The sequence below is a fragment of the Lepisma saccharinum genome, chromosome 14 (genome assembly GCF_977018435.1).
Source record: "Lepisma saccharinum chromosome 14, izLepSacc3.1, whole genome shotgun sequence".
NCBI classification, from domain to species: Eukaryota; Metazoa; Arthropoda; class Insecta; order Zygentoma; family Lepismatidae; genus Lepisma; species Lepisma saccharinum.
This window is the reverse complement of record NC_139242.1, coordinates 55,794,293-55,813,183: the sequence shown is the minus strand read 5'-3', so window position 1 is coordinate 55,813,183 and position 18,891 is coordinate 55,794,293. Positions and strand designations below refer to the sequence as shown.

The following is an 18,891-nucleotide window of genomic DNA, read 5'->3' as shown; positions in this document are numbered from 1 at the left end:
CTTTTTGCAGCAAGCAACGACGCATTCCTAACAGCTGAGGCAAGCTTGTATGCCTCCTTCCGTTCCGAACAAGCTAGCCCTTTCCAAACACCAAGAATCTCTTCAACTTATCTCGTGTGGGTCTGCAGGATTTACATATTCCCTACGTCCGCTTTGTCATATTAATTGCCCCATCGCGTCGCTTCCTTACAATGCATCATTAGCGAAGGCTGCTTGGTTGTTCTTTTACTTGCAAACGGAACGTGTGCACGAGTATGGGCCGCCGCGATAAGTTTTTTTTAGCGGGGAGTTGTTTGACGTCTCTGAAGTGGCGACTGTCTCTTTGGGCTATTTGGACGGATCATCTCGTGCCAAAGGGCGACTCGCATTCCTGGCTCCTGATAACCGTGAGGGATGTGTTTGTTTTGTCCTTCCGCCACGTTTTGTAGCTTTTTTCCGCGTGCTCAGTGTATTCACCTATGTCGAGTTTACAAGAGGTTTACAGCCCTTTCGAAGTTTAAAGTTTCAAACTTTGCTTCATTGTGATGGATTTGATTTAGTAATGCATTTTCATCTCTCCAGATGTTGCAGCATATGTGCGGCTTGTGGCTGCTTAACGGATCAGCTCTCAGCAATAATGTACTTAATAAGATAAAATTACACTTGCAATTTAATATAATAACAGGACGTTCAGCAGTAAAGTCTCCATGTATTTAAATGGGAGAACAATTGCCCATCAAAAGCGTGAGGACACAACTATCGTGCTGCCATCTACATTAGCTTTCGTTGACCAGACCCCTTTCATTTCAGCATTTCCGGTCCATAAGAAGTTCAGAAGACATGTTCCTTTCTGTTCGCCCTCGAAGCCTGTTGTATGCTGGGACTAAACCATTCGCTGTGTTCCAACCCCCTTTCTACCAATTTATTAGGCTACCGTGGGGTTCTATGGCGAGCTCGGCGGCTGCCAACAGAGTTTCCGCGTCAAGGAAAGTTAAAAAAAATACCGTATATCAACAGCAAAATTAATTAATTAATTTCGATGCGTTGTTGCAGTAAATGAAAATATCAAAAAGTGGTTCTCCAAAACCGTCCTTTCTCGGTGCTCATGTAAAATTTGAAATTTCTTTGTCCTATGGTTCTCGAGATAATCGTGACCAAAGTTGCCCCATAAGATTGCAGAGGCTTAACAAGGAACATACTTAGATATGAGATCACCTTAAGAAGAAGATTAGAAAGTGGTAAAGTCCATCACTCCCTCTCCCACATCGCAACTTTACAAAGTGTCGCACTCATATCCAACACTAGTGAAATTAAGTGTACAACAAACCTGTGTTGCAGTTGGGGATGTTTTCCTGTTTATATCGACCCGGTAGTTCTGCAGAGGAAGGAAGAAAAGTTTTTATGGAGTGAATATTGAACACCGAGTCCTTGAGAGAAGCGATTCCTCAATTCATGCTTCTTAATTCATCACTTAATTGCTGTCTTGCGTGTCTTTGAATGCAGGGTGGGATTTAGGGCATGCAGAGACCGTTTAAACATTATTAAGGTATCTGCATTATTAATCGATTGTCTCAAGCCTCGTCCGTTGTAACATGCATTTTTCAGCTTCGTGTGAATCTTACTTATCAGGGGAGCTAAGATTATATTGTCTGAAATCAGGGCGTATCGAATTCAAAACAGCTTTCTTCTTTCCTTACTGCACCAACGAACCAATAGTTAAGCAACAGCCTCCCAGATGGCGTAATGGTGACGTCATTGCTTTGTAATCAAAGGATCCTGGGATCGATACCCGGTGGAGGCATATAGCGTTTTGGATGCCCAGTCCCGATTAGCCTATCTGTGCATAAAGTGGGCTCAAAGCACAAACTCAAACAAGCAAACAAACAGGCAAGTTGCAGCATTCCCAATACCAGCTTCGATAGCACAACCAATGGCGTGAACCAACGGCAACGAAGGGAATTGTGACCAGATCCGCATGGATTTGTGAAACAGGTAGATGTTAAATATTGGCAGTTTTCGTTCTCTCCGAACAAGGAATTGGCAATGGACCTGTGTCTCTCACTTGCAGCTCAACCAAGGCAAAACAAACCCTGGGAAACTCTTCAACTAAAGTGGCCCTCGCTTCCCATTCGCTTGGGCTTGAGTGCCACACGTATAACTTCCCTGCCTTGTTTCGTTGTCTAAAAACTGAACCACTTTAAATATTTTGTTGTTGCTGTGTACGGGTTTCCTCTTCGTGATGATACAATCACTTGGCATTGTGTTCAAGAACGTAGCCCATTTTGGCAACGCAGGTGATAACATGGCAATCAGCTGATTGCATCGTCCACAACCCCTCCGGTCGCTTACGGTTGAAACTTCGACGACAACACCAAAGGAATTTTTCTCTTCTTCGTCGAGCTGTACTGACAAATCTTCTATCCTATTTGTACTTCACTATTAACTGTATATTCAGGCCGTGTTAGGCTATTTGAGCATAAACTTTTGACTCACAAAGTACAGTGGCGGCTGGCCAAGTGCAACAAGTGCAGATGTTTTCACCTAATTTTCAAATTAATATTGACATTTTTCATTTGCTTCTTAAATTAAACTATTTCCCAGCAGAACGCACACGATAATACTCAAATAATACGCCGCTCGGCGCTACGCACGTGAAGAGTTCGTCGTAGCATAAACAAACCAAGGGCAGACTCCGCTAGGTTGCGGAAGACTTTAGCCGGTTGTCATGGCAACGGTGACGTCACCTAGCGTTGGAATTGAACGGGTGTCGCCATCTAGGTGCAGCAGTTCTCTCGTCGACAGAAAACATTGCATCCAGTGGTTGTGGCAAAATCGTTGCGTTCTCGCGAGATCTTGTTCCGCGTGTGTGTTTCGCGTTTCCTATCGTGTGTTGAGCTGTGGTTTGTACAATGAACCCAATAAATGACTTAGTGTGTAATTTATTGCAGACAACATTTTCCAGATGGACGGATGAAAACCAAAAATACGTTTTAAATTGTGGGGGCCCACTGACTCTTACTATTTGTTTTTCATTGCCTATAAATGTACTTCTTCACCTGTTATTTTAGGCACGAGCCGCTACTGACAAAGTAACACCAATGCCCAGTGGCGAACACTCCCATCGAAAGATGGTAGCGGGATTTACTCCCACTCACCCCTTCATATTTCAAGTGTTTACGTATGCATGACACTTCATCTTTCTTTTCGCGCTCACTGGGTTGACAGAAATGCTCTATACCAGCTCACCCCATCTATCCCATAGATAAGGGTAGTGCGTGCTACCTATGGATAATATAGGGTGTTCATGTCTGTTGGTCGGGGGCGAAACTATATGCAGCGTAATAGAACCTTTCTACCCAGAACAACCAGAAAATTAGCTATACGTGTAAGTATTCGGACGTTACAGCGTAACATGTGCGACATTTTACACACAAAATGTAAGGGTCTAGACATGACATGGGATTGAAATTTTCATAACGAAACGATTTCATAGAATTATGAAGTACTTTGTGGTATCTGCTAACAAATGAAGAAAAAAAACTTGAGCCTGATAGCAAAGCTTGGAAGTATAGCAGTATTATACTTCATCCACGATTTTGAATAGGCAGAAAAATACAAGTTAACCTAGAATTTTTAGTTTTGGAGGTTCTCAACAAGAACCACAGAAATTTGAATTTTAGGCGGGTTTCTGAAAGAATTTGTGTAATAGGAGCCTCCACGATGGCGCAGTGGTAACGTCGTCATCATGTAATCAAAGGGTCCAGGGTTCGATACCTGGTGGATGTACATTGCACAGTGGTTCGGATCCCACATTAAACTGTAGGTCCAGTCCCGATTAGCCTCTTTGTTCATAAAGTGGAAATAAAACAAATAATCATCATTCAAGTCAACGTTTGTGTAATTAAATAGGAAAGGTGTGACAGTCACCCCCTTCTACTGTGGAGTCTGCTGTTGGGTCTGTCCATCAGACCTCCTTCCACCTTGCTATCCTCTTCCAGCAGCGATCAGTGCTTCTCCATCGCGCTATTAAAGTTACCTGCGGCAACAGGATGCACTAATTGGCTGCCGCGACCGACCGAGCCCACTTTATCGGTCCCTATAAGGCGAAGATGCTCTGCTCTTGTTGAATTTTTTATCGTGTTTTTTTTTCTCACTCGCGCACACCGTTTTCGTTGCTTCGTATTTGCTATGCTCTCCATCTCAGCCGTTTTGTGGGCGTTGTCGGGATTCACTTTCCATTTATAATCTTCTCCTCGTCGATTGCTTTTACTAGCGACAGTGTTTCCACCTTTGACACATATTTGTCTTTACGTTTGGTACTTTTTTTCACGCCATGTATTTCAATCGCAACAGTAATATACAGGGCTGAACCGATGCCGATATGTCGCTATCGGTCGATATCATTGGTATCGGTATCGAAAAATATCGGTTGGAATTTATTTGCCGATACCTGCCGATACTTTTCGGCGTTTTGGTCTTTCACCGAGTCCTAAAAAATGTGGTGCGACACGGAGTCTAATTATTGGGCTCAGAAATTGAGGAAAAATCCTTTTTTTTCTTAGTGTCCGAAGACGAGGCCCAACATAATATATGTTCATTTTGGGTCATTGTAGGCCAGAAAAAGGTGGGTTTTATTTGTCCTTTTTTACCTCTTTCAGCGTTTTTTGGCCTAGGGTAACTTCGGTGAATAACGCCAGGCGGGAAACAACGGCATTTGAAAGTTTCAACTCTGAAAGCATGGACGCATGTAAAGTTAAGGGGTGACTCACCGTTGTGCGATAAACAATGGTGCCTGGTAGCATTGCTGATAAGAACGCTTGCCATTGTTGAGCCTTCATTTAAGAGAAACAGTTTGAACAGGGTAGACGTTTGAGTTGCGTTTCGAGGGAAAAGGGTCCACATTTTCATCGCGCCGACAAAGGTGAGTGTTTTTATATTGTAGGATTAGATTTTAAATGTTAACAATGCTGTACGTACACAATACGTTTAATACGGAAGTGAATGATGTGTGTACGGTTTTCATGGTCGGTGTCGTAAGTTTAGAACAGTTGGTTAAACTGCAATCTGTTGTTTCGGGAAATAACTCCATCATCGTGTCGGGGAATAACGCCACTCAATTTAAACTCAAATCTAAGGAAATGTTAATTTCGAAAATAGGTTTATCCTTGCTCAGTTACTTTCGAGGCGTGCAGATATTTATTCTCGGTTAATTTCCTCTTTCAGATGGCGAGGAAATGTAGAAATATACGGGCCAAATGGTCAGTAGATGACTTGAGGCAAGCTTTGGCGGCCATCAAACAAGAGATAGAAGATAGCATGTGCTGCACGTTTGTTCCAAATTTCTCGCAGAACTTTGAGGGACTGGGTATTGCGACAAGACATGCTTTTTCTAACTTACTACAGTAATTATTTTTCTTAGAACAGTTTAGTAAAAAGTGAATGTGAATGTTTTACTTGTAATTAAGATAATGTGAATGTTTTACTTGTAATTAAGAACATGGCGTTATTACCCGACAGGTCTGGAAATAACGCCATTTTGCCTTAACACAGAATTTAGTATTTTATTGCTTTCATTATAACAGTGCAATCAATATTTTATTATTACACAATAGAGGAAAGTTCATTCTTCTATACATGTAAGTTTCATGTTCTTAACAATAAAAACGTAGAGTTCTAGAACGAAATGACCAATTGGTGGCGTTATTCACCGAAGTTACCCTATTGGTCCATTTTTAGCCTTTTTTAGGTCTTAACGGCTTTTTTTGCAACTTCACCTTCTTTCGACTACGTTGTTACTGACCATTCTCAATTCGAATCATCATCAGTTCATCACCTCTTAAACATCCTTTCTGAAGTAAAGAAATAAAATAAAGAAATAAATATATTTTTGGACGACTGAAGCAGGTACGGTACAAGGTCCTTTAACCATAACTTGTCTGGAAGGTCGCGCTGTAAGTGGCAACTTTCTGTTGCTTTGAAGATTTCAGTTTTTCGCACTGTGTGTTCCATACCACCAGAATTTTGTATTTTTTTATTCATTAAATGCGTAATTAAAACTGAAGCTAATAATTAATTTGGATCACATTTATACGTCCTTTTTTCAGTTTTTAAGTCCTTTTTTTATATTTTTAGGTATTTTTAAAGTTTTTTTTAGCAATTTATACGTCTTCAACTTCCGAGCCTAACTAATTATCCTGGAATTATGCAACATAACATAACCGAATTTTGTGATAACATAACATGTAATTTAATATTCTGATGCAATTCTCAAATATTATAAAGGAAAACATCATGGAATACTCGCACACTAATATAAATCTATGTTTTGAACAACTTTTAATTATTACAATTTTCAGTTATCGGTATCGGTGGGTATTGGTGAGAGTATCGGTATCAGTTCAAAGTGGTATCGGCTCAGCGCTAGTAATATTTGATAGGTTCAATGTTAAAATTTAAAAAAACGTTTTCTCTATTTGAAGTTACGAAATAATGCTAGGCTTACTGCTGTTGTTTGGACCTAGAAATGTGACTCATTTCTTTATGACATCGCTGATTGGCGGGTGGCTTGTTTTCTCCTTGCTCCCAAGTGTAGTTTCCACTTTTGGAATGTCCCTACGATACAGATTACTTCTGCCACAAAGAACAAAAAAATGAGTTAAATTAAAATCACTTCCAGGACATGCAATTATGTGCATATTATGTACACTAAAATCGCAAATATACATTTATATGCACTATAAAACTTTTCCAGAGTAATACAAGTCAAGTGAAACGAAATAATTCTTTGAATGCAAATGAATTTTTTTTCCCAAGGAAGAAAATGCACAAAAATGCGCCTACTCAACACGCTCGTTCACCGAAAAGTTATAAATTGAACCTAGACTGTCTTGAAGGTTATTTTAACGGTTACCTATTTCATTCGTTTGAGCATACTTGGTAAGATGTAATCGTAGTCCATCCACCACAATTTCTTGCTAAGAATCGAAAATGATGTAACCGTGGCAGAGTGGCGGGCCTCCCGATGGCGCAGTGGTAGCGTCTTCGCCTTGTAATGAAGGGGTCCCGGGTTCGATATCCGGCGGAGGCACAAGTGGAAAAGTCGACCTCCGTGGCGGAGTGGTTAGCAGAGCGCGCTACAACGCCAGGGGTTCCGGGTTCGAGTCCCGGGTAAGGCATGGGTATTTGTGTTTGTCCAGATGATAAGAAACTGAGAAACTGTAACAATTGAAAAGTGTAAAAGTGAGAAAAAGTGTGAATGGTGAGGGATACCTCCGTGTAGGGGGTATTTCCTTAAAAAAAAAAAAAAGAGTGGTTAGCACACCGAGCTACTATGCCAGGGGTCCCGAGTTCGAATCCTGGCATGGGTGTTCTTTGTGAGTGTCCCTTCATCTTTTTCATTCCCATCTTCCCGATTGGCCAAACTCGGACGAAAAGCGAAGTAAAATAAACGAAATCATCTACAATATATAAATAAAAGATGACCTAGATTTAGTAATAAAATAATGTGGATGGTAACAATTCCCCTCCCCCATGAGATCATATTCTGTTGCGGGGCAGTTAACTTTCAGGTACCGAACATCGTCGTGATGGCTAAATATAATAAAGAACTAGTCTTAATATCGCTTGATTAATATTTCGTGGGCGTTGTCTGTGCCTGAAGACCGCAGAGCCACTTCGCAGACGATGATGGATGATGTCTTCGACTCGCTGGAAACCCCGCGGACATTTGCAATTAGGAAACAATGACGGCGATGTCGATGAGTCTGTGACACATCCGAAAGGAATTGTTTAACCCAGTATTCCCCCCGGTTAAATGAGTTCAGTGACCGTGAAATAACGCTGAACGGTGCAGAATAGCATTCACAGAAGCTCATTTTTCCGCGTTCCCTTTTAGTAAACTTTTGAAACCCGCCTCCAGGGCACACCCGCATATGTGATCGAACTGACAACTCCATTGTGAGGAAATGGCCTCAGCTTTATGGAAACGGCTGCTCGGTCATATCTATGGTCTCGGGCAGTACCTGTCGCTGGGTTTCGACTAGCTTTACTTAGCTTTGTGAGCCTTTTTTTAATGATTTTTCTTCTTCCCAAACCTGACAACTGTCCAGAAACATACAATGTATAAAACATAATCCAAGTTATTTACCACGTGGAAAATTTCACAATAGGGCTCCTCTGGTTCTTGTCCTGCGACAGCCAAGTCGTTTTCGAAAATTTCTTCTTTCGAGAAACCGTTATGACATTCCGAATTCTGAAAAATTACATTTGTTTCAAATTTCTTCTAGAGCACTCACGTGAAACTTCGCGCAGATAAAAATCTGTGATGAAATATAGACTTACTCAGCCTCTAAACTGTTGCGAATAGCCCAACTGAGCATTAAGTGTACCCAAATATATATATATGGAAAAATGTGATAATATGGAACCCAATTTGTTTTTGAGCTATTTTGTCTGAACTGTAAGCTAAAGTTTAAAGTTTCTGGTAAGTTGAGCTTCCTTATTCTATTGGCTACCATTCCTAATTTCAAAGTAAACTATTTCACTACAAGTAAAGCTTCTAATATGAAGTAGAACACATATTTTTTTAACTATTACAAAATAATGATAAATTGAAAGTTAATTATTGTAAATGTTACAAATAGTTAACACATGCAATAGCTATTTCATTTTAATAGAAAATAATGAACCAAAGTGAAATCCATTTTGTCATACCTATCAGTAAAAAGGTGGATGATGCTACTCGCAGACACTTTTTTAAGGTGTGTGTCGGTCAGTCGATTCCTCAACTGAGTTCCAATTGCATGTTACTTGGAGCATCTTCGACATCTACACTGAAAAGGGTGGAACTATCTTAAACATGTTAGGTGACCTGAGGTCTTCAAATCTTGTGGCAAATTCAGATCGTAATGCTGAAACAGCATCAGTATACTTCTAACTTTTTTAAACAACCACTTGCAGTATAACATAGTAACATTCTAACAGTTTCAGTCACTGGATGACATTGTTTTGCGGCGGGCTTCTAAGACAAAGCCAGCAGGGCGCTGGTTGAAGACCACTGCAAAATGCAGCCCATGGTGTACTACGTGGAATGGGGGTTGACATTTCGTTGTCTTGAGATAGGATTGCCCCTTACAACCTTTTCAATCTTTCGAAGGTAGAATATTTCGGAAGAGGGCTTAAGCCTGACGACTTCTCCTTCAAAAGCCCCACTGCCCACACCATTGCTTCCCACTACCGTACAATAGATAAGATTCGTCGGGAAAGATTCAAAGCCGTGTGTATCAAGCGCAGAGAAATTGATTGACAGAGGCAGGTGCCTATGATGTAAATTAAATCAATAAATCTCGTTTCAAGAATCTCGGTAACCATATTTTATTCACGTAAAGTTTATCAATCACTTCTCGGCGTTACTGTGCACATGACGTGGATGAGTGAAGCAAGTGTTGCAAGCTTAGTGCCACGTTGAAAAAATCGGGCAGGGAGCGAATGTTTTGTGGGTTACCAAGTAATTTGAAGCGAATTCCACAGACAACGACGACCTTTATTGATTCATAAGCCCAAATGCCAAGAATACGAGCGGCAGTCACTTCGTACCTCGCGTGCATAGGCTAAAGGTAGTGTGAGTTCGGCCGGTGTAGATCAACACAAGAGATCTGCGCATGCGTCGTGCAGTGGAGTGTGTGCATGTTAAATTTGGAAGCTGACTGTTTTTTGTCGTTCCTCCTCCTGAATTTTTTCCCCCCACCGTCGCTTAGGCCTAGTGTCGTTTCCACGCTGGACTGAAATCCGAAAAGGTATCGTATGATTCCTTTTGTTTCTAGATAGTCACCGTGTAATTTATTTATTAACATTTGTGTTTTGTTTGTGAGAGTGTGAGGGAGTAAGACGGGCACTTGTGTTCGGAGTTCTTTTAGAAACTTGGCAAGTCTTTTCTGTCTGGTACGAAAGCACTTTCATTGCCTTTTTTTGGCGGCTTTGAATTTTCGCATCTCACCTGTTTGTCGTCACACGCTATTATTAATAACCATGAGTGGATTTCAGAAGAAATCAATCTACCTCGCATAGAATTAGGCCCATGATTGGGGAATGCAACGAAACGGGGGGCAAGAGGGGCACGCCCCCTCCTCAAATCGCCATTTGTTTTTTCCCTACGAAAATTGCATCGATAGTCTGTGGATTTCAGACTATCTTTTTTTTGTGGCTATCCATCAAATTCACTAATCGCCATCCATCCTCAAGACACGATTAGCGAAAGTGGAAGAAAAGCGACGTACAGTAATAAAAAATGAATTATTATTATTATTATTCTATCAACTTCTAGTTAACCGCGTTACAGAGACCACATTGTCATTGGTGTGCCCAACCATAAGTCCTTTAAATTCGAACTGGAGAACGGATTTATATGTAGCAAAAATGTGCTAAATATGTAAATACATATTTAGTTATTTTCACCAAAATATGGAGATAGATATGGACTCAAAATTGTAAACATTTACCTTTTAATAATATAAGTTACTTCACGAGTTACATAAAATACAGTCTCTGCATTGTAACTATTACCGTGACTGTCTTGAAGAGAAACCAGAAGCAAATCCCGTACGTCTGCCACAAGAGCGTTGCTTCTTACGCGAAACTAGTAGCGATGGTGGGGTTAGCAACGGGCTGCTAGACTTGAGACTCTCTTCCAATGTTGCCAAAATAATATTTGTAACAACCAGGAGCCTATGCTTGAGCCCTCATTCCCTATTGTTGACAACAATTGGTAATAAAAAGGAATTTCAAAGTAGATTTTCAGCGAAAAATGCAGGCTCAACCAGGACTCGAACCCGGGTATCTTGCAATCCGTGCCTTTGCTCTACAACTGAGCTACCGAGCCGGCTGGCTTCCCCTGCATTTTCGCTGGCAGCTCAGTGGTAGAGCAATGGCACGGATTGCCAGAGACCCGGTTCGAGTCCTGGTCGAGCCTGCATTTTTCGCTGAAAATCTACATAGTACATCTCCTTTGTGTGCCTAATTTAATGGAATTTCAAGAGTTTTACAATAGCAAAGAAACAGTTGGGAGGTGTAAAATTTAAAAAAAAAAAAACACATTATTGTTCAGATGACAGAAAACTTGTAATTAACGCAAATTGGAGGGTTTAAAAAATGTCGTAAATTTTAATTTGTTTAACGTCGCCTCGGACTTTGTCAGTTATTCGCAAGAAATAAGATATTCACCCAATTCTTTCGATCACACGGGGACATGTAGTTATTACACGAATATGGAGTGGAGTATATGTTGAGAGATGTTCTCAAATATGGGAATAATATGTAAAAATAACTAAAATATGCAAAATATGATCCAAAACAAGTGGTGTCGATTAGGGGGGCGAGGGGGGCTTTTCGCCACTTTTGCCCCAGCACTATCCTAAACATTTATCTACAACGGGAAATATACTGTCTTTGCCCCCCAGTTTTGACACCTTGCCACCCCAGGTTTTGGAACCCAATCGCCGCCACTGATATAGAAGTATGTACAAATATGAAAAAGAGAAATTGAAGTTTTGGCCATGAAGCGAAAGGACAATACAAAATATAGCTGATTTCAGCTTCGTACAAAAATATGTATTTACGTATAAATCCGTTCCTTGGTGATCAGTATTCATCTTCATCATTGCCATTCAACTGAAGAGGCAAAGAAGCTTCGTTTGATCGTATACAAACTAACGAATTCATACCCACAAATTGTGGTTGTGCTTTCATCTGCGATATACGACTTGTGTAGAAACGTTGTAACCAGTTGAGTGCAATGCCTAATGAAGGAGAAGAAGTACCCCCCAGATAAACGTTTTAAAACTCACAGTAAATCTTCAACGAACATAGCTAAATCAAACCACCGCTAAGCCCAAGGGAAGGTTGATCTGTCACCGGCATAATCCAGACAACGATTCGCAAATTTCTGTATTTGCTTAGTTTGCGTCGCTTTTCTCCCACTTTTGGCCAATCGTGACGACGATGATGTACGATAATTTGGTTGATTTGTTTCTATTAGCTTTCGCTGGTTGCGAAATGAGGATGACTAATGATAAGAAGAAATTGATGAGAGGACAGTCACAGACACACATGGGCAAGACACAAGCTCCACAGAGAATTCTACTAGCTGTGGGTCCAGACGCCAGAGCTTCGTTGGTCTGCAAGAACACAGTCCAGGGTGTACTACTTGGAAGAAAGGTTGGCGTTTGAGCGGGTCACATCTTACACCCCGATTAAATTTGAAACCGTTTATTTGATTGCTTGATTGAGTTAGTGTTTTAAGTCAACTTTATGCACAGTAAGGCTAATCGGGACTGTACCCAAAGTTTAAAGTGGAATCCGAACCACTATGTGCCTCCACCAGGTATCGACCCCGGGACCCCTTGATTACAAGACGACGACCCTATCACTAACTAAATTTGAAACTCTTGTACGGACACTCGCATCGTGCCTAGAGTAGGGCTCGAACCAGGAACGTTGTGGGACCGTGAATCGATCGCTCAAGGAGTTCGGTCAAAGAGGCGGCCAGTCACTTTCTAACGAAAGAAATCAATCTGAGGAGGGGAGTTAAGGAGGCAAAGTTCAAATAATCCGTTTTACCTTCTTTGATCAATAATTCCTCGGAAAGCGTGACTGCTCGAACGAAAACAAGTGCTGTTCTATAACAATATGTCGTGCTTTCGAATGTGCGAATCAATTTATCTCTTAATTGATTTGGATCTTCAGCACGTAAACTGTTACGAAAATGCATTTTAGGCTACTAAAAACAAAAAGAGCTGTACAATTTATGGACTGGCTCATGGTTTTTAGAAATTATATTCAATTAAGCTTATCATATACAGGGTGTTTCAGAGCGACCCAGACACTACCTTTTTCTCGAGAACAGGAGATCGTATCAAGTTGAAACAAAAAAAAAAAAATGCGCCACTAAGTTGGGCCCAAAGAATCCGCAACAGCCCGAAAGCCACCCTTTGTGGTTTTAGTAGGGGGCACATGCCGTGTTCGTGCGATTTTCAAATGGAAGGGTATGTTTGGAATGCAGATTCGGAAAGGCGGGGAAAAAATACGATTTTCGTATGAAACATTTGTCTGTACCACCTACCGTTTTCCGTGTAGAAAATGGTTTTGCAAAAAAAGGAAAGTGAGCCAAATCGAGTATACCGAGCTTAACAATTAAGATAAGTACAGCACCATATCAGTTTCGGAAAGTGCAGGGCACAAGCTTTCCAACGACATGCCACATGATGATTGCGGGACTAAAAACGGCGTGAAACCGCGTGACCCAAAAAAGAGGGTCTAAAAAAGTTAGGGAAGAACTCGAAAATTTCAAATGGCAAGGGAGGTCGAGTAATACCTCGTTGTAAAGGTCACAGAAAACGTGAAAAGGATGCGAACATGATTTTGTAATCCACTGACCAGTTTCAAAATGGCGACCAAAACAATTCCGACCCCTGAAGTTGGTGTTCCAAAGTGAGGAATTACGTACGTAAATAGCAAAACACAAACACTGGACAGAGTACATAAGATCCTGTACCAAAAAAAAGCCAGCGGAACAGCTGTTTATTCGTGACAAGGTTTCTAAATGGTTACTGGTTCGCTACCATTATCAGACCATGCCACCCGTCACATGTAATGTCAGTGTACTGAACGTCCGGGTGAGAGGTTTGCGGTTTCGTAGTAGTATATGCCTCTGTGAGTGTCCAACATGCAGTGAGTAGAACTTCAGGTCCATTGTGTGCGAGTAGGAATAAGCATAAGCCCACGTGTTGGGTAGGCTGCAGTAGTACACAACACAGCATGCTGGCCCAGTCGACAAATTACAAAGTACGCCAATTGCCGGTGCGTCCAGTTCCATTTGACTGCACGTACGCTGTTCCCACTGCCCGGTTCAACAAAGGCAATCGGAAAGTACCACGGTTCGAGGTGTGACGAGCTCTCCTGCATAGCAGTCTGTTCCAGTGTGCTTCCACTGATAACGCGAATACGCCCCTCCAATCTCGGTCTCATTCACCGTTGTCTGTTACAAGTGGTTGCATCGTCGAAGGCATTGTGTGGTACCTCAGGACGTTCTACAGTGCGTTCCTCGCGGGTAGTGTGCATTTCTGTACTTAATTCGCAGTGGCAAATTGTTGAATGTGAACTAATAATGCCTTTCACGAACGAAGAAGCATTTGATATACTCATGGTGTTGGGTGAGTGCCAACGAAATAGTTCTGCTGCTGCTCGTGTGTATGCTGCAAGGTATGCCGATCGGGAGCATCGTTCAATACATGTTTTTCGTACCCTTGCCGATCGTGTATGCAGAAGGGGTAATGTTCAGGCTTCTAGCAGCCTCTTCGAGATAAGAGGTTTGCTGGTGTACTTGCAGCCTTCCATCTCAATCCTCACGTGAGTATCAGGCAAGTTGCTCGTGATTCTGGTGTCAGCGCAAGTACAGTGAGAAGGATTTTAAAGGATCACAGATTTCATCCGTACCACATGTACTTGCATCAAGAGCTACACGGAACTGATCTTCAAACCAGGCTAGACTTTTGCATGTGGTCTCAAGCTCAAGTGAATGCAAATGTTCGATTCTTTGACGAAATGTTGTGGTCTGACGAGGCTACATTTAAAAGTGATGGTCAGGTAAATCGGCACAACATGCATTACTGGGCCGCCGAAAACCCACGGTGGATGCAAGAGGTTGATCATCAACGTAGATGGTCTGTGAATGTGTGGTGTGGAATCATCGGCAGAGGAATAATTGGTCCTCATTTTTTTTCAGGCGAGGCTTACGGGTGTTGTGTACCGCACATTTCTTCAAGAATAATTGCCCAGTCTTCTCGAAGACGTCCCCTTACACATCAGAACACACATGTGGCTACAACAAAATGGCTGCCCGCACATTTTGAGCTGATGGCGAGGAATCAGGTGAATGCAATGTTTCGTGGTCGCTGGGTAGGTAGAGGTGGGCCTGTGCCCTGGCCTCCTAGGTCACCAGACTTAACTTGTTTAGATTATTACCTCTGGGGACGACTGAAAGAAATCGTTTACCAAAATCGCTCTACAACGAGGGACGACATGATCGAGCGCATAGGTGCTGCACGCAGGCAGATTAGTGAGGCAGAAGTTATTGCACCACAGAATGATTTCAGTGTCCGTGTGCAGAAATGCATTGAGACCGAGGGAAGAAATTTCTAACATCTACTGTAGGTTGGTAAATGTGCATCACACTGGGTGCTTTACCTATTCTTCTCCTTTTTGTTGTTCATTGGTTTGTGATTACTCTTTCGTTTTTCTTATCATCATTTCAGTTACTCCTATTTATCTTGTCAAACAATGGTTTGGCAATCAATTGTGAGAAAAGGACCTTTTTCGTTGGCGAAGCAGCCGTTAAACACGCCAACGAATTCCTTATTGTGCGTGACAGTAAACCATTCGTTGCCAGTCCTAAGCCTGGAGAAAGAGTGAAGGGCGGTCAAAGTTGCAGCTCAAACAAAGCTTACAGCAGTACGGTGTTTCAAGAGCGGACCCATTACCATAATTGTTTGTACGGGATCTTATGTACTCTGTCCAGTGTTTGTGTTTTGCTATTTACGTACGTAATTCCTCACTTTGGAACACCAACTTCAGGGGTCGGAATTGTTTTGGTCGCCATTTTGAAACTGGTCAGTGGATTACAAAATCATGTTCGCATCCTTTTCACGTTTTCTGTGACCTTTACAACGAGGTATTACTCGACCCCCCTTGCCATTTGAAATTTTCGAGTTCTTCCCTAACTTTAGACCCCCTTTTTTGGGTCACGCGGTTTCATCCTTTTTTAGTCCCGCAGTCATCATGTGGCATATCGTTGGAAAGCTTGTGTCCTGCACTTTCCGAAACTGTTATGGTGCTGCACATATCTTAATTGTTAAGCTCGGTATACTCGATTTGGCTCACCTTCCTTCTTTTGCAAAACCATTTTCTACACGGAAAACGGTAGGTGGTACAGACAAATGTTTCATATGTAAATCGTATTTTTTCCCCGCCTTTCCGAATCTGCATTCCAAACATACCCTTTCCATTTGAAAATCGCACAAACGGGGTATGTGCCCCTTACTAAATCCACAAAGGGTGGCTTTCGGGCTGTTGCAAATACTTTCTACGGATTCTTTGGGCCCAACTTAGTGGTGCATTTTTTTTTTGTTTCAACTTGATACGATCTCCTGTTCTCGAGAAAAAGGTAGTGTGTGGGTTGCTCTGAAACACCCTGTATACATCGAACTTCCAACACACCTGGGAAGGGTCACAGACCTCTAATTGGCAGACTGGAGAGGCGTTTCGCTCGCGCATAACCAGAGGTGATTCAAATATGGCGGAGGTGCGCATGAGCCTGCAGAATGAACGATTGTGAATTGCAATGTGTGGAAGGCATTTCATATTACCAATATTACTTTAGATTTGTTGTGTTATCATGAACTGCTTATTACAATGCTATCAGATAAAGAATTAGTAAGGACTACTCGAACTGTAAAATTCAAATTATTCAACAGCCTCCATCCTACGGAGAAAGACAGTTTCTTTCCAATGACAAGTACTTACGTCCATATTCATAAGCTAGCTACAAGTCATCTGTCTTTGTACAGAACAACATATTCATGTGAACAGTTGTTTTCAAGAATGATCCAAACAAAATTTCTTGAAAGGAATGACATTAGTTACTTATTTTCATTTTTAAAAGTTGCGTGTTCAAAGGGAGTGGCGACGATTTGGTTCTAAAACTGGGGGGGGCAAGATGCCGAAACTGAGAGGAGGGCAACTGCCCCCCACGCCCCCAATAATCGCCGCCAATTTTCAAAGGATATTATTCCAGATATCAACTAGTTGCTAACAGGAAAGCAAAGCCAAGGTTCTGCTCAAAAACTGTAATATTTTCTCTACCTGCCGCACCTGTTGGGTGAAGTCATGTGATCATCTTAAGATGCAAATGAAAGTAATTGTTTTCAAGGGCACATTGCGACCAATAATGAACATTGATAAATAATTTGTTCCTACCACTGTGTGCAAGTTCACAGTGTTCATTACACCGTTCGACGAGGGCACAGGTGCGGATGTAGAAGTACGGCTCCAGACATTTACTAGAGACCGAGTGAACCACAGTGCCGCTTTGTGGTTGGTAAAATTCCGATCCTGCGAATCGATTCCGGGTCTCCAGAGCGGCAGTCAGACGTCTTACCAAACGGACCACGACGGTTCTTTTACTATTTAACCATGATCAGAAATAATTTATTATTTTTATAATTACAAAAGTGATACTATATCGTAAGGTAATTGTTAATATTCAGCCTGCCTCTTAAGCTCTTTCTTAATTGGAAACTGACCCATTTAAGGGTTGGAGACTGCGGTCCAGATGACCAGACGATCTCGCCTCCGAAATTTCAGGGTTAGAATCCCGACCAGTCCTCAGATGTTTCTTTGTGTTCGATCTATTCATGCGTATCCTGGAGATATGCGTTAAAAAAAAAATACATATTCTGTAGGTCAAGAAAATATTTTCTTTCTACTAACTTTATCCTTTAGATAGTGAACATTTCTTGTTCATCAACTCCCCTCGTTTCTCACACAGAATTTTAAAAGAAAAATCACGTCTTCTTGAATATATTTCTATTTTCTTTGAAAAACACAGTAATTTTTCATCGCGAAGAATTATTTCGGGACTTTTCCACTTCTTCTTCAGGCATTATAATTTCATTTATTGAATGTTTTGTCTTTCTCAACAATATCTATACATGTTTTCCCTCTGTGTGCTCTTCGACCAATTTTTACTTTCATTATTTCATCTTTCCCATTTTTTTTCTTTTTTTTCCTCCCTAAAGCTCGTATTCCGAGTGGTTTCCATTTATAAGGTAAGTCTCCGTAAGTTCGCCACCTTAAGCAAATTTGTTTTAAAAATCACGAAGAATTTTTTTTTTCAAACTATAAAAAATACTTTTGCAATGAGAATGTTTATTATAACACCATATAAATTTGTGAGAAGAAAAACGGTCTCCTTTCTCGAAGAATGACCAAGAGAAAGGGGGGGTTGCAACTGGCGAAGTTAGGACGCACGTGTTCCCTAACTTCGCCACTTGTGTACAAACGGTAAACTCAATTAATATTTTAATAACAGTAGAGAGTGGATGTAATTTATTTTCATACTAAACAAAGGCAATATTAATTATATAATATTCATGCATAAAATCAGCACAGATTGTAACAAGCACAATTTTAGTCGAAGACAATTTCACTTCACACTAAGAATGAAGTATCAATTTGAGCACTCTGGGCGAGCGAAAACACATTTATCATTTTTCGTTAATACCACACATTCTTCGTGAACGTAACGATGACATAAACTGCATCATCTCATATCTAGGACACGATCTTCTTTGCAAAGGAAACAATACCAGCTGTCTGTAGATTTGCCTGCTCCAGGATTCAGGATTCTTTTTTGGATGAGGACGGGTTGTGTTTTTAGGTCTTACAGTTTTCGGGGTTGTTGTGGCTGTTGGGTAACCAAGTGCGTTGGAACAGGAAGAACCGGGATCTGATGGATTGGAGAACAAACTTTTCTGAATTTGGACAGCGCGGCTGTTATTTGGTGGACGGTTCCTCTTCGGGAGTCTATTTTTGGAAGTCGATCTTACATGTTGTACACCCTTTAAGTTTTGGTGGCCCTCAACTTCGAAAATCTGTATGCAATACTAATGAATTCTAAGTCTTACTCTATTTAAAAAAAAACAAGTTTCATTGTCATAACATCAGTTCTTAAGTTCGCCATGACGCGCGATACAGTGGCGAACTTAAGAACACGTGCAGCTTTTATTAAACACGTCAGAAACTACGACATAACAATTGTACATTTAATTTTAACAATACCCCTAGAAAGTACACAACGTAGGC

The 18,891-nt window shown here is 41.2% G+C and overlaps 1 protein-coding gene across 3 annotated transcripts in view; it reads left to right on the top strand.

Moving 5' to 3' along the window:
- The window catches only part of LOC145998906 (uncharacterized), a 128,095-nt gene that overhangs the window by 35,240 nt on the left and 73,964 nt on the right, over positions 1-18,891 (top strand). For 2 of the 3 annotated variants that reach the window (XM_083135654.1, XM_083135652.1), the window contains exon 1: positions 9,673-9,773. The exons of the other annotated variant lie outside the window; for it this stretch is intronic. The gene's annotated coding sequence lies outside the window, so the exon portion shown is untranslated. Of the gene's footprint in view, positions 1-9,672; positions 9,774-18,891 lie in introns of those variants that run through there. 3 annotated transcript variants of the gene reach the window in all.